The sequence below is a fragment of the Hermetia illucens genome, chromosome 1 (genome assembly GCF_905115235.1).
Source record: "Hermetia illucens chromosome 1, iHerIll2.2.curated.20191125, whole genome shotgun sequence".
NCBI classification, from domain to species: domain Eukaryota; kingdom Metazoa; phylum Arthropoda; class Insecta; order Diptera; family Stratiomyidae; genus Hermetia; species Hermetia illucens.
Window position 1 is genome coordinate 25,817,277 of NC_051849.1, and position 15,193 is coordinate 25,832,469.

The following is a 15,193-nucleotide window of genomic DNA, read 5'->3' on the forward strand; positions in this document are numbered from 1 at the left end:
TAAAACAAAATAAACCGACCAGAGAACGAGAGGTGATGATGTTAGACGGCAGACCGTCGGAGGACGAGTTGCTGGCATCCAGCCAGGAGACAGTAGCCATTGAGAGCAGTACAATCGGTGGCAGTCGTAGCGTCGATGTGTTGAAACCAATCGCAAGGATTTCCCAGAACGACGTAACAGATGGACTTGTGGTTTTCAGCTTAGAATCCACTGCTGTCAAGCTGAGCGTAGCGAGTACCAGCCATAGCATGCTGTCGGAGATAGCCATTGACCACCTCCTAGACGGCAATGGCAAACACGAGAACTGGCCCCTGCTTTGATTCTTCTCAGGTGTTCCGTGGGTTCCACGTTATAGCTTATGAGGACAAATTCTTCATGGATATTCACGGTCTGTGTATCGATAAGATTTGCGGAGATTCCCAGGAGGTCAGTCGCTCGTATTTGGTTCCCGAAGGTCCGCATGGATTAGGACCAGCCCGTATAATGCCTGCGCCTTCAAAACCTCAGAATTCCCATGGACGGCTGAGTAGTTATCAAGGCGGAGGCACTGGAGAAGTAAAGTGCGATTCGGAGTCAGGAACGGAAAGCTGAAAATGTTCCGCTCTGCCAAACTGGACGACGACCTGGATCCAGTCGACGCCACCAACGAGCTGTTGATGGTGGTGAGGATCGACGTTCCAACGGGGATTGGCGAACCTCCACGCAAGCAGATTATGCCGAGGGAAACGAAGATGACTCTACAGCGCTTACTTCTGAGAGGAAGACTTCGACACCGCACTAGCACAGGAGCCTTGAATCGGAGGCGACCAAACCATCAACGTCTACATTTCCTCAGCTTACATGGCTCACAATCGATCAGCTCTGCCAGAAGAACCACAACTAACCATCATAGTAACAAAAAAGGCCTACTGATGCACTGCAACACCAATGCATACGATTTAGGGGAGCTCGTAGTCAACGAAAGAGGAGAGTTATTCTTTGATTTTTTTATTAACACAAATCTATCTGTTGGTAATACGGTAGAATACCAACATTCCATTTGCCCAGCTCGGAGAATTGTGAAGGTTGGGAGGTAGGCCTCAATATTACCCTAGTGACCGACAATTAGATTCTTAGGGTGGAGACCTGGGGACTGCCCTACCAGAGATCCTTCTTAGATCATAGTTAGATACCTTTTAGTCTAAATTTAGGCGCAGAGGTTTCCAAACCCTTCAAAGAACGGAGAAAGATCGACTGCGCAAATTGGCAAGATTGGCAAGACTGATGAAATGGAGTTGAAGGGATTCTTGAAAAGGCTTTCGACACCGCCTTTAAAGTCTCGTGCCCTGCTAAATACAGCAAGAAGGCACTGCCACCGTAGTAGAATGAAGATCTGTCCAGCCTCAGCAAGTTGACTGGAGAGATCATCAGCATCTGCTACAGGCATAAATATTGGCAGCCATGTAATGACGGCCTGAAGAAGTATTGGTTGGACTTTTGTCAGAACATTTAAAACACCGGCAAATCCGGAGCTTAGTGAGATTCTGTTCAAGGAGCTTGGGAGCTCATTCTTTCTTAAAAATTCAGAAGGCTCCTGGACGGAATCTTTTGGTAAAACCTTGGAACTGCTGGTTCAGATGCACTTTCTAGCTAACGAGGAGGACTATGAATCAGAGTCTTACTTGGAGGATTTGGAGCCACTCCAGGCGTGCGAGATTATCAAACAGTAATTGCCGAGTATAAGATAGGCCGGGCTATTAACAGCTTCTCCACACATAAATATCCGGGTCCAGATGGCATAGTGCCAGTCATGCTACAGAAGCAGCAGGAAAGGGTTGTGCCGTGTCTTGTCAAGATTAACCGGGGCTGCATCTCTTTGGGGCACACACCACCACAGTCTTGGAGACACGCACCACAGCCTTAGAGATGCGAGTGGTTTTCGTACCGAAAGCGGGCATACGCGAAGGACTTTCCACCAATCAGTCTCACCTCTTTCGTGTTGAAGACCCTAGAGCGCCTCCTGGACATCCACTTAAGGACGATTATGGATTATGGAGAAAACGCCTTTCTCTAATTCCCAGCGTGCCTACTTCAAAGGCAAATCCACAGAAACCGCTCTTCCCGAGGTAATTGGCACGGTGTAGCGGTTACAGCTGTTCAAGCAGTACACCCTCGCCGCCTTCTTGGATATAGAGAGAGCATTCAACAACGTTAGTATCAACGCCATCAAGGAAGCCTTGACCAGTATTGGATTGGAGGGGTATCGTATACATTATATTATATCCATGCTAGGAACCAGTCGGATCTGGGAGGCAACCACTTGACCAGAGGTACGCCCCAAGGTGGCGCCATTTCTCCGGTGCTCGGGTTAATAGTGATGGACAAAATTTTCCGAATATTGGACTGCAGCGGGGTGATAGTAGTGGCATATGCCGATGACTTGGTGATCTTAGTGTCAGAGATTTTTCCGTCCAACGACATCAGGGAAGGAGCGTTGCGACATGTGTGCCTGTGGATTGCAAGATGCGGACTCGGCATTAACACAACCGAAACGGAATTGATGCTATTCACCACCAAGGCAAGGGTACCTGAATTACACCTATCGCGGCTGAATGAACAAATATTGGTTCTTTCCTCCAATGTAAAGTATCTTGGTGTAATCCTGGATCCAAAGCTAGATTGGAAATTGAACATAGAACTTAGGGTTAAGAAGGCCTGCATAGCATGTATGCAAGAGAATCGAGGACGGATCTCAATATACACAGCTGCGGCGCGTCTCATCTTAACGTACGGCTCTATTATAAGTGGCAGGCTATGAGCAAGAAGTATAATCGAATGAAGCTTAATAGAATTCAAAGATCGCTTGTGTAGGTGCTACCGATGCTTTGAAGACCTGCCCGGCATGTACTCTCAATGTACACCTGTATCTCTCCCTAGACTTCCACATCAAATACGTTGAAACGTGCAGTGCGATCCGGCTGCGCGAGTCCGGATTCTGGACAGCGAAGCCTTATGACCATAGTAACATCCTAGACAAAGAACCTCGGGAAATCTGGGCATCCCTCACGGACTATGCCACACGCAAGCTGAATTTCACGATAGACTTTGCTGTGGACTTTCTAACCAGAGCAGAAAGGAAGACCGACGACGTGTTGCATTACTATATCCTTGACCGACGGATCCAAGATGGTCTGCGGAGTTAGGGCGGGGGTTTTCTTGTATATAGACAGTGTATTCGATTCGTATGGTCTCCCATACTGACGGTACTAGAAGCCTGTCAATGGCCGGGGCATGATTCAAGCCCCAAGTGCAACATAGCCATTCTGATTGACAACCAGGCGGTCATTAAGACCTTGTACTCAGCGACGACTTCCTCCGGGCTGGAGGATGGCGGTGCAGAGACGCGCTGAACAATCTGGGTGGCACGCTCAAGAATACCCTCCTTTGGGTTTCCGGTCATAGGAACATAGAGAAGAATGAGCTCAAATGCTCAAATGCTCATAACAGCAGTCACGGTCTTAAGAGTTTGTGGCATCAAAACGGTGCACCACAGCGTTGTTTTACAGTTACTGATTACAATCGGTGCGTGAGAAATTAGTGAAGTGAAATTTGGTTTCTGCCTTAAAACTGACATGAATATAAAAAACTGAAGATATTTTGAGAAAATCTTCATGAGGAGTTTACATTTCTGTGCTGTAGTGATTGGCTATGAAATTTAATCATCAATTTATCTATAAGAAATTTGAATAAAAATGCAATAAAAGCGTTCTCCAACAATAATAAAACTACGTTCGGAAACATTAGTTGATAGAAACATAATTACATGGAAGTCAGTGGTTATAGTTTTCCCAGGCTAGAGTCTGCTTTTCCTCCTCAAAATTCAAATGTAGTATATTGAAACCAATAATCCCATTTCCATCATCGATTACCAGCTCATCCCTTGAAGGTACTAGATGCCCCTAACTAGGCCCTAGAAAATTATGCTAACCTGCACCCCTAAGTATTGAATGAAAATGACGTAACAGATAAATCAAATATTGTGCAAAAGAGAACCAAGAAATTTTCTGTTTTCTATTTGTCATCACTTCCCTAGTTTGGTAGTTCCAGTCGTACATTTCCCAATTGCCGATAACCTTATTAGATGCCTCCGTGTCTCTTTCCATGGAAATTTAATTATCGAACCTTTTCCCACCGGTCGGGAATATCCGAACGTTAAAGCTCCTTTTCCATAGATGCTTTCAGCGATCCCAACAAGGTTGCATAGGGAATCTCCCTCCTCAAAAGGATATGTATGTAAGAAAGCATATATCGACATACATACATCTGTGAAGAAACCGTCCACCAGGACCGGAAAGAATTCCTGTTTTTCTTCATACTTTCCTCCGTCGTCCTTGTCCCTATCGTCTTTCAAATAAAATCGACATTAAAATTCAGAACTTGACTCCCTAATGTTATTATCCTTAAGGGGCAATTAAAATATTTTTTATGATTCCAACTAGGTCCTGTGAATTCTAATAGGTTGGTCTTAAAAGCTCATTCCTATGTTCATTTTGCAGTTACTTGGTTTTGGTTTTTCCTGATAAAAATTAATATCGAGTTTAAAATACTTCCTGGATACCTGAAAATGGACTGTACTTTGGAGTTCTTGTCGTTTTTATCTGGTTTTACAGCAGATTTCTACAGGGAGTTTCTGGAAATGAATAGGGAAGACGGAATTCTATGGAAATGGTTCATTATTGAAATAGGATGCTCTGCAATTTTATTGTTTTGTTAAATGATGTTCCCTGCAGAGCATATTTGAACTTTAAAACGTGGAATGAATTTTGGACCACTTCATCATCTACAGAACGGAGAGAGATTTGTAATTCGTATCACGTTTGGAAGTCCAGATATGAGTACTTAGCCAAAGTGATAATTGATTGTGGGTTTAGTTCAAGGAGGGAAAAGGAAAGTTTTGGCAGCTTCTGGTTTTGTGCATGTTATTGGTTTCCCAGTGAAATGATGCCTTTGGAGAAGAAAGAGAAGCACTCATGCTCATAAATATTGCTTACGAACCTTTTATTTCTTTATACAAAATCTTCGTTCTTATTTCGTTTTCGCTTTGTTAGCTCCTCTTCCTTTGCACTCCGTGTCACTCAGATTCGTGTCCTGGAAAGACTTTTGTTATAAAAATGCAGCGGAAAGCTCTCATTAATTTTGAGCCTTAATTTTCCACTAGACCATCTTACGCTTCCTATTACGATTGTATTATTGTCCCTGTTTTTAATCCATTACTCCTTTGATACTTCCATGTGTGAGCGACTGTTATCTGTATTCAGGATTTGCCAGTTGTCAGTTTTTCACGGCGATCTGAACCCTACTTTTCCCACTTAGCCTAACTTTTGATCGTTTGTACTAACTCCATTTCCATAATATCCATTTTGATCTCGGGCAATCTTATGTTTCTTAACTCGACCCCATCGCTCTCGTTACGGTCAAACGTGCAATTAGTAGGTTCTACGGAAACAGCAGAAGACCTAGTGGTCAATTGCTCCACCACAATCCGAAAAGTAAAGTGTCCGGCATATCAAAATTGCTTCGTGTCTCCTTCGCGATTCATCAAAGAAGCGCCCTTTCAATACTTCTCTTTGTTCCATGGACACTGTCACACAGGACATCCAGGGTCCTGTACACTATTCTATACAGATGATGATTTCCTAGCGTCTCATAGCAAAGCTGACCGCAAGAAACTTCTTCCAACATTGAATGATCGCCTCATGCATCACCGTAGAAGATTGAAATATGCACAATCACTGTCAGCGGCAGTGACCTGCCCAGAACTAAGTTATTTAAATATCTCAGGTCAATGCTATCAGTTAAAGAGGAACTGTGTTATGAAATTACTTTATGCATTAGCGCAACCTGGATGAAGTCGCGTTCTAGAACTGGCGTCCTTTGTCGTTAACGTATCAACGAACGTCTCAAATCTAAAATTTATCGCAATGTCGTACGCTCTGATACCCTCTATGGTTCTGAGTGTTGTTCGCCGACTATAAAAGATAATGAACGCCATCTCGCGGTAATGGGAAAGCAGATGTTACGTTGGATAAATGGCGTGGCATGCCTTGATGACATTCGAAATGAGGATATCCGCGATCGATATAGGGTTACACCAATGGTGGAAAAATTGCGAGAGAGGCGTCTTCAATAGTATGTTCATGTAATTCGCGCTGAAGAGAATTCACTTGCCAAGATTGGTCTAACCATCGGAACCGATCGAAAACGACCAAAAGCTCTGCTGAAATAATGGTGGCTTGATACGCTGAATGGCGATATGAAAGTCCCGTGATTGCATTCAGATCAGGCCTTTCACCGAACAAAATGGAGCAACCGATCAAGATGAACAGACCCACCCTCTAAACGGGAGAAAGCTGAAAGAGAAGAACCTCCCTTTCACTCCTATTTTGTCACACTACTTGAGAGGTACATTTTCTTGAAAAGAGGGACGAAGACGAACGCTTTCGTACCAGGGCGGAGGCAACTCATCAGACGCTGCCTCACCTCTTCCCTGGGAACAGCGTGACCGAAGCGGCTCGCAAGTGTTGTACGCTCCCTTTTATAATTCGTGGATTATACGTAAGGATGGCTCACTCTGAGGTGCTTCCATATTATTGGCAGGTTCGGAACTACTCAGCAGTTATATTTGGCCTAATGTTACCTCGATATTGCCACTATAAAATCCGATACCTTTGGCGCCTTGAAGTCGATGAAAAGTGAAGTAATTGCTTATTGTCACAGCTTTTCTTTTTCGACTTCCTCAAAGAGACACTTTGATCTGCTGGCTGCTGGCTGGTTAACTCCATATATAATAAGTTTGGATGTAACTCCATCCGCCCATGGCGACTTATGGTCTTTAAGTCGATGAATTGCTGGGACTTTTTCTTCTATGCTGGCTGTTGATTGCACTCGCCCAATGTCTTTAGTTGTGCCTTGTGAGTTGGAGTTCAAAGAATACACTCAAAGTTTTCCTTGTTTATTGCAAGAGGCGACTTAAATAGATAGAAATTTGTGAGCTAGCAATTCGCAAATTTTGACACTTTATTGCTACCGAAACGCCGAAAACGTCTCGGGCGGAGACCTTTGGCAATCCAACACGAACAATTTAAAAAGCCTCTGGAGCTCACCTCAACATTACGAATCACTTTTTCAAAGGCTGGCTAAAAGGGATGCATGATAGAGCTTCTCAATTTCCTTGATCGTTATTGGTTACAAAAAGTATCAAAAGTGATCCAGCTGAACCAAACAACTTTCTCGCTTGTGAAAGCAAGAAGAATGAAGACTGGTTAAACTTCAGCAACTCACATTGCGAATATATGTGATTCGTAAAACATTAGAAGCGATTAGAACAAACTCTAAGGAACAGGAAGGCAAAGGAGGGGCTTCAAGTTTGTCTAGTGTTCTTAAAAGCGATGAGCCGAACGAATTGGATTTTTTTAGAAAATCGAATGGAACTTTCACGAACTGTACAGACTCTCTTGGAAGTACACCATCCAGGAGAACAGGTAACAGAAATGCAGCGAGAGTGCTGGCGGTTTCTGCGAACCGATCACGAAAGTAGTGCATGGGGAATTGTAACTAAACTAAACACAAAATGAACCCCAACATGATTGGCAGTGTTAGCCTGCTCGTCATTTTTCGGCGTTGAAAATAGTGGAGGCAACCCTGAAATGTCAATATATGACGGGCGTGCACGTGGACATTGAAGAGACCTTTTCTGTGCACCTAGACAAAAACCTTACTCAAATTGCAGCCTTTGAAAGCACTGCAATGAGAACAGCGCATAGACTAATTCGTTCAGATATATGGAAAAACAACGGCCGTCAAGGGCCCGGGGTGGTGAAAGAATTATTGGGAGATCTGAATCCAGTTTTTTTTAATGCCCTCTCATTCTCGGTACTCCAAACATCTGTTTAGCAGATACGTAAGAATTCGTAGCAAGTTATATCGAGGAATTTAGATCGATGGCTCAAAAACAGGACAGGGTTCTGGAATAAAAGTCTATCTTTCAAATAAAGAGGAGAAGTGAGCTTTTCCCGTACGACAATGTGCAAATTACTTTCGGAGACGTATATGCGATATTTAGAATAGCAACCTGTGTGTTTGACAAGCGATGGTAGGGTAGGCGTATTGCAATCTGCAGCGATAGTCAAACATGTACTGAGGGCTTCTATGCCATTAAAAATTGTACAAGGACATAGAAACCAATTAAACTCTATTTCTAGATGGATACCTGGTTACTGTGGTGTAGGAGAGAATGAAATCTCGATTAGCTTAGCAAAAGAGGGTTCAATTTACCCCATGCTGTGACCGGAACTAATAAGATTCCTACAATGACAGTTGGTGGAGACTTCAAGCTATTAGACATACCAAACTTTTTTTGTCAAAACAAAGCAGGCATACTGCAAAGTTTATCCCGCCGACAAGAACGAAGACTTCGAGAAGTATTGTAGGGGGGAGATAGCATCATATCCACAAACGGAAATCCTGTAATAAATAAACCAATCCGGGATATTTTGTAAGGCAGGGGTATCAAGGACAATGGACCACTACAGTCTGAGTGTTCAGAGGTTTCCCCGTTTCATAAACACATATACAACATCCAGTCGATTTTATCTGAATTTACGTTAAGCCTCGGTTAGTGCGCTCGTTCTTTGATATTCCTGCATTGCTCAGTGTGTGGCATTGTTCCGCCCCATTGTTTGATTATGACCACCATCTGAGCAATAGTCCATATATAAATGCGAGGGCTTTAAATCCCCATCCAACGTATCAAGCCACTAAGTAAATAACCGTTAGCGCGAATTCCGTGACTATACCATCGAAGACGTCTTCCTCTTAGTTTTTCCACGATCTGTGCAACACTATATCGATCGAGAATATCCTTATTTCGGATGTAATCAAAACGTGTCACGCCACTAGTCCATCACAACATCTTCGTCTCTATTACGATAAGACGCCGTTCATTGTCTTTTATAGTCGGCCAACACTCGGAACTACAGACAGCGACAGAACGGACGACATTGCGGTAAACACCAAATGGGGAACGCCACTTCATCCAGGTTTCATTAATGCGTGAAGCAATTTCATAGTGCAGTTCTCCATTGGCTAATAGCATTGACCCGAGGCATTTAAATCGCTCAGTTCTGGGCAGGTCACTGCAACTGACAATGATTATGAATGTTTCATGGGGATCAGTCGTCAAAAATTCAGTTTTATTCAGATTCAATCTAAGGCCGTGTTGCATGAGGCGATCATTCCATTTTTGAACAAGTTGCTCGAGATAATTTTTGCTGCCAGGAAAACATGATCTGCATAAAGTAGTGGATAAGGTGCTGGACGTTAGATGTCCCGTTTGACAGTGTTCATAATGTACAACTCTCAACCCAATATCTCGACTCATCCGTTCGATTTTGATGAGGCAGTTTGTACATTTCAGGATGTCAATATGACCAATATCAGCATAGGCAATTGAATTGATTCGAGAGACATAGTACCTCAGGCAATCACTTCTGCAACGTGAACCACTTTTTCACCGCACTTGGTGTCAGTCTTATTAGCATTGTTGGAGTACCGAATTTCCTTTTGACCGTGGGAAGTTTCACCATGGTAGCTATCAACGAAGATGTTAAAGTCGATGAAAAGATGGTTTACTGGGTGACTATAGTGGCAGTTTTTGGGACGACTCTCCAGTTAGAAAATCCGATCTCTATACTTCTCGAGTTCACAGACTTGTTGGTTCTCCCAGACTTCCTTTTCTGTCTGTGAGGTTTTCTTCACCCAACCCCACGTTCGTTGAGAAGACATCATTGTTCTGTCATTCATTAAGGCTGCGTGACTTTTCGTTTATATTTTCAACGCCTATAAGCTCATCGTCATCGTGCCGCTAGAGCCCGACGTCGGGCCCTGGATCGTTGTCCGTTATCTCGGTCACGTGACCGCGTTTTCCCAAGCTGAAAGCTCAGTAGTTGCTCGGCGTCCGGATATATTGTGCTCTCCCACTGTGCTCGCGCCTTCCTCGTAGTCTTGCTCCATCGACACCCCGACGTCGACCACCCAACTCATGGTTGTACCTGATGTGACATCCATCACGGTCGCGAATTGCCCCGAAAATTCACCGAAGGAATTTCCTTTCGAATGTGTTCTGAAAATTTTCGGAGGCTTGAGTTCGGGTTTAGTTTTTGCACCCATAGCATACCACTGATCGTATCTGAGTGTAATTACGCGGTATTTCTAGCGATTCAATTATTTGAAATAAAAAAAATCTCTTCAAAGTAGGATGTCCAGCGTTTGTTCATGTCAGCATTGATGATGTTTCCATCTTTGTCTTTGCAGAGGTTAGTCTCAAGTTGATAACCGTTCTTAATTGTATTCACTAGTCTATATGCTTGTCTGGTACATCCATTAGCTAGGTTTTCATTTGTGTTCAGCAACTACTCGTCAAAATACTCCCGTTTCTTACTTTCAATTACTCGATTCGAAATTTGCCGTAGCTCGTCACACACTTTCTTTGGCTTTGGTTACACGTTTTATATATTGTCAGCAGGCTCCCTTCTCTGCGACGAGTGACATACTGCATTCATCGTCAAACCAGTCAATTCGCGTTCGCCGGGATTTGTACCCCACGACCTTCCCTGCGACTTCTTTCATGATGGTTTTCCCCAGAACCTGTGTACATCTGTGTTACTGATATTGTGTGGCATAGGTGGTAGGTTTTCCTTCAGGGTGGGTGTATATGCTTGCATCGTGGTATTGCTCAGCATTTAATCAGCCGCGAACATTTTGGAAGTGCTGATACCCAGTTGGTGCACTGAGAAGATTCTGCACCGATTTGTTGCCTTCACGAAGTGATGGCCTGAGTCGCAGTTCGCTCTTCAATAGAATCGTACATCCAATACACTGGGCGCCCATCTTTTACCAATGAGGTCGTGGCCAGTTTGGTTAGTTTTTAGGTTTGTTTGTGAAAGCGCCGGTGTGGGAAGCAATTGTGGAGCGTACGAAAAGGTTCCTACTGCTGGCGAAGTCAATTAATCGTTGACCGTTATCATTGCATTCCTCATGTAAGCTTTGTCCTCCGGTGCTTCACCGAAGACAACTTTCGTTTGCGATTTTTGCATTAAAGTGAGTCAAACAGTGTCTCCAGGCGTACATAAAACTGGTCTTTCACTGCACCTTCCTTGATTTCAGTCGAAGCGTGCACGTTGATGAACCACAGGTTAAAAACTGAGTCCTGTTGCGAGTCGCACACAACCTTTCGTTGATAGATTTGAAGTCGGCTTGAGTTGTTTCCTCATTATTAATGCAACTCCAAACTCTTTGTGATCCGTTGTTTTGCCACTTTTGAAAATTGTGTGCAAATTCATATCGCTTATTTCGCTAGCAATGCAATATGTTTCCTGGAATGCAATCATGCTCAATTTGTAAATCTCGACCTGTTGGAGGAACGCCTTGACAGCCCCTGGTTTGTTCAGGGAGCGTACATTCCAAGATCAGCTCAAATGTCTGTTTGGTCGTCGTTGTTCCAGGTTTCTTGAAGCGGAGCCTGTAACAGCAGGTTTAATTTTTTGGCTAACTAGGAAACCTACTCCAAGCACATGATTTACGCACTATACTACATGATGTAGTGGCCCCTTTCCAGGAAACTGGTTCCTGTCCAGCGCATCTCAGCGTTACACCTGTTACAGCTGCCTTATATCGCAACACGATATCGGCTAGCTTTTGGGCAGGTCCATTTCTGTATAGGGAGCACACGTTCCATGAGAAAATGCGCGGTTTCGTCATTCTAAGATCACCCCTGTTCGACGCTCCATTCTTGACTTCGTAGCTCCGCTTTTCAGTATGAAGTTCAGACGTGTAAAATTTTACCCTGGTTATGATACCTTAGGCGGCCTTGAAGTGGACGAAAAATTGAGTAACTGGTTGTTGTTTGATCTGTTGCTGGTTTACTCTGGATGCGCTGGGATGATTTGGCCTAGCACACTGCACATGGTCCAAACAATAAATTCTCTTATTGGACGGAGAGATATATGACTTTTTTTATGGGCACAGATAATGCCTGGTTTCATATAGATTCGCTGCCCCAAACTTAGAGCAGAGCCTCAATTCGTCAACTTATGTTCTAAGTTTGAGGCTTTATTTAGAAAGCTCGGATGCAATTCCATCTGCTCCTGGCGACTTATGGTTTTACGCCGATGAATTGCAGGGACTTTTTCTTCTATGCCGTATTTGTCCATCGTGTTTATATGCCGGGATATGCAAACCATCTGTTCTGACTTTCCTGCCTTGGACATCCGATTGACAATCTTTTTGCGCTGGTGGTGAAGCTCAGTTTTCTATGCTTCATATCCAGTACGTTTGATGGATGTGTAGATATTACGGGGGATGTTGTTCCGGATGGGTTCAGTGTTTACTGATATTTTGTTTAAGGATCGATGAATTCTTAAGTCCGCCATTAATTTGATGGCGGACCAGACTAGTTGGAAAGCAACATGCTTTCACGGTTGTAGTCCACGGAACCCTCATTCTTGGGCAACTCATCAGACTCTCCTCACTTCTGCCCTGGAAGCAGCGTGACCGCCTTTAAAATTTTTAGGCCTAAGCTTGCCGAAGCTAAACTGAAATGTTGGTTAAGGATCGAGGGATTCAGTGTTTACTCTTTCCACATTATCAGAGGGGATTTGAGGCGGTTGTTATTCAAGCCCGAAGCGCTATATTAACGCAGTGGTGATCCGGGTCAATATCAACCGGTTACGGAGAGGAGGTGGCTTTCGATTTACAGGTGGTTAATTTGATTGTAAAAGGTCTCCCCAGGATGGACTCCCCGACTATTCGTGGATCTTTGTCCGCGCAAACAGGATACTTCTAACGGCCACATCATGTTAAACTGCTAGTTTGATGGTCCGCAATTGTCATTACTGCTGGTTCTCCCTCTATTTTGCTTACCTAGTTCACTCCACTGCCTTATGCAAGGTATCCTTCTTCAATGCTGTAGTCTCTTCTGTAGAAGTGTGCACGTTTTCGAAGCTGATCCTCTCAAATTTTCTTTTTCATACTCTCGAAATCGATTCGGGCTAACTAGGAAAACCAATCTACTATTTCCTAGGAAAAAGGTCCCTGTTTGGCGTATCTTTCGCGAAGGAGTGATGCCAGCGTTGGGTAAGGACGTTAAATGGGCAGCTCCTTAAGGAAGGAGGGATATTATCTTAGCAGATTGAATAATACTGGATTCTCTGGACCTGAGACTGAGGTAATTAGTAGATTTATTCGGACTGCAACCAATCAAAAAATGTTAATAATGAAGTCTCAAATACCCAGTTGACCTAAATTTGGTAGTTTTTGCAGCAGCAAATTAAAAACCCTCGCGCATTCCAATCTAATAAATATTAAGAGCCAATAAGGACGATAAATGAAGTGCACCAAAATTCTGCTGGAATTCATCCAACCAGGCAAATTGAAATTCATATTGAATATGATGTTTTTGGGAGAACTCACATTGGAATCTTTCAGTCCTACAAATCCATGCCTCCCCACTCCAACGAATAAATCGGGTCCGGTGTTTGCATACAATTTTCCTTGAATCAACAAAATCAAAAAACTCGTATCAGATGTAAACAGCAATTCGCTCACGACTTTCTATTTATCGCTATAAATATTCATTATATCGTCCTCGGGAAAATGTCAACTATAGTCGTGTGTATGTATGGGTGGATACGCTAAATCGCAACAAAAAGCTTGATCCGATATCAGGGAAAAAAGGAGTTTTGATGGGAGATCCCATTTTATATAAAATGACCAAAATGCGGTCTAAAGCTAAATTACTCGCTCAAACTAATAAATTTGCATAGGGAATCGCCCAGCAGGGTGAAATGCTGGAAATGATTGGAGTGGCTTTGCGCCAATCCTTTTTGACGTTTCAGGATTTAGGTTATGTGTGCTTCAGAGGGGAGGGGTAGAGGTTGAACCACTGTGGATTTTGTTTGAATTGTGTTCATGTTATCTACTTTTTTTCAGGAAATTCATAGTTCGGAGGTGTGAAGCTGGTTTTGCGTATCTAATGAGGATCAGTCCTTTCTTAATTTGAATGGGGGTAGTAGAACTTGCAAATAACACTGAATGATGTCATATAAGTGGAGTGAAACTTACAATCCCGGGGGTTGAATGACTTCCAGACAGGAAGGCTACCAAGGTTCATATGCAGCCTCTTAGTTACCGTTGGGACTGCCACTGCCAGTTTTTGTTTACTAATTTTCTTGTATGCTAATTACTATTTTTGTTTTGGTTGCACTAGGATATTACACTAACACCATCAAACAAACAAATTTTCCTATATGATTTGATACACTAACAGGACAAGCATTTGACACACGGGGTTGCAGTCCGCGTGCGCAGAACGGGGTGAACACAACACGAATAGGACAATACACGAAAAACGAACACGATACGGGCACCACTGAGAGGATATTAACTTTCTTAACGATTTTAATTCACCAAATTCCGCTAGATTATTCGCGAAATGAAAATTTGGCCAAGGTGTTTCGCCAAGTTACGCGATAGTATGAAGGGCAAAGTCGCCCTATTTTCACAGAATTCGCGTTTTTTGCAAAAAAATCTATCCCGAACGCAATTCGCACACAAAAACGACACACGGCCAGCAACTCGTTTCGAGACTGGAGAACGCACCAGGCCGTGCGCTCAAAGGACTTTTTCAACCCAGGGTGGTGCAGTGCAGGAGAGCACATATCCTGAATGGAGGGAAACCGATTCGTTTTATTGAAGGGAGATTCGGTTAGGATAGAAAGGAAGTTGATTCAATTTGATTTTTGTTTTGTCAGGACCTGAGGGAAATGAGAAGACAAATCCACAATTGATTACGAATGGCAGCAAATGGTCATGCAGGAGTTTATATTACAATCCAGAAATAGGAAGAATTTGATTTTGCCGTCAATGTATTGTGGTTTCGCAATGATTTAAGGTCAAGCAAAAGAGATAACTTCAAGACATCTGAATACAGAAGTAAATTTTGTTATGTGAATAGAGCCATTTAGTTCCCAATAATTCTTTTGAAACTCCTTCAAGCCAGAGATATCTGGTTATCCAGAGATTGCCAGATTGGTAGCAGTCAACTCCATCGTTACAATCTTCAATCCGGTAATGTTTGCCTCTTCTTTCTGATCATCAT

At 43.2% G+C, this 15,193-nt stretch overlaps 1 protein-coding gene across 1 annotated transcript in view; it reads right to left on the reverse strand.

Moving 5' to 3' along the window:
• The window catches only part of LOC119658193 (semaphorin-2A), a 494,571-nt gene extending 479,897 nt beyond the window's left edge, over nt 1–14,674 (reverse strand). Inside the window, exon 1 of the mRNA XM_038065472.1 lies at nt 14,158–14,674. The gene's annotated coding sequence lies outside the window, so the exon portion shown is untranslated. The remainder of the gene's footprint in view (nt 1–14,157) is intronic.
• Nucleotides 14,675–15,193: the final 519 nt, after the last annotated feature.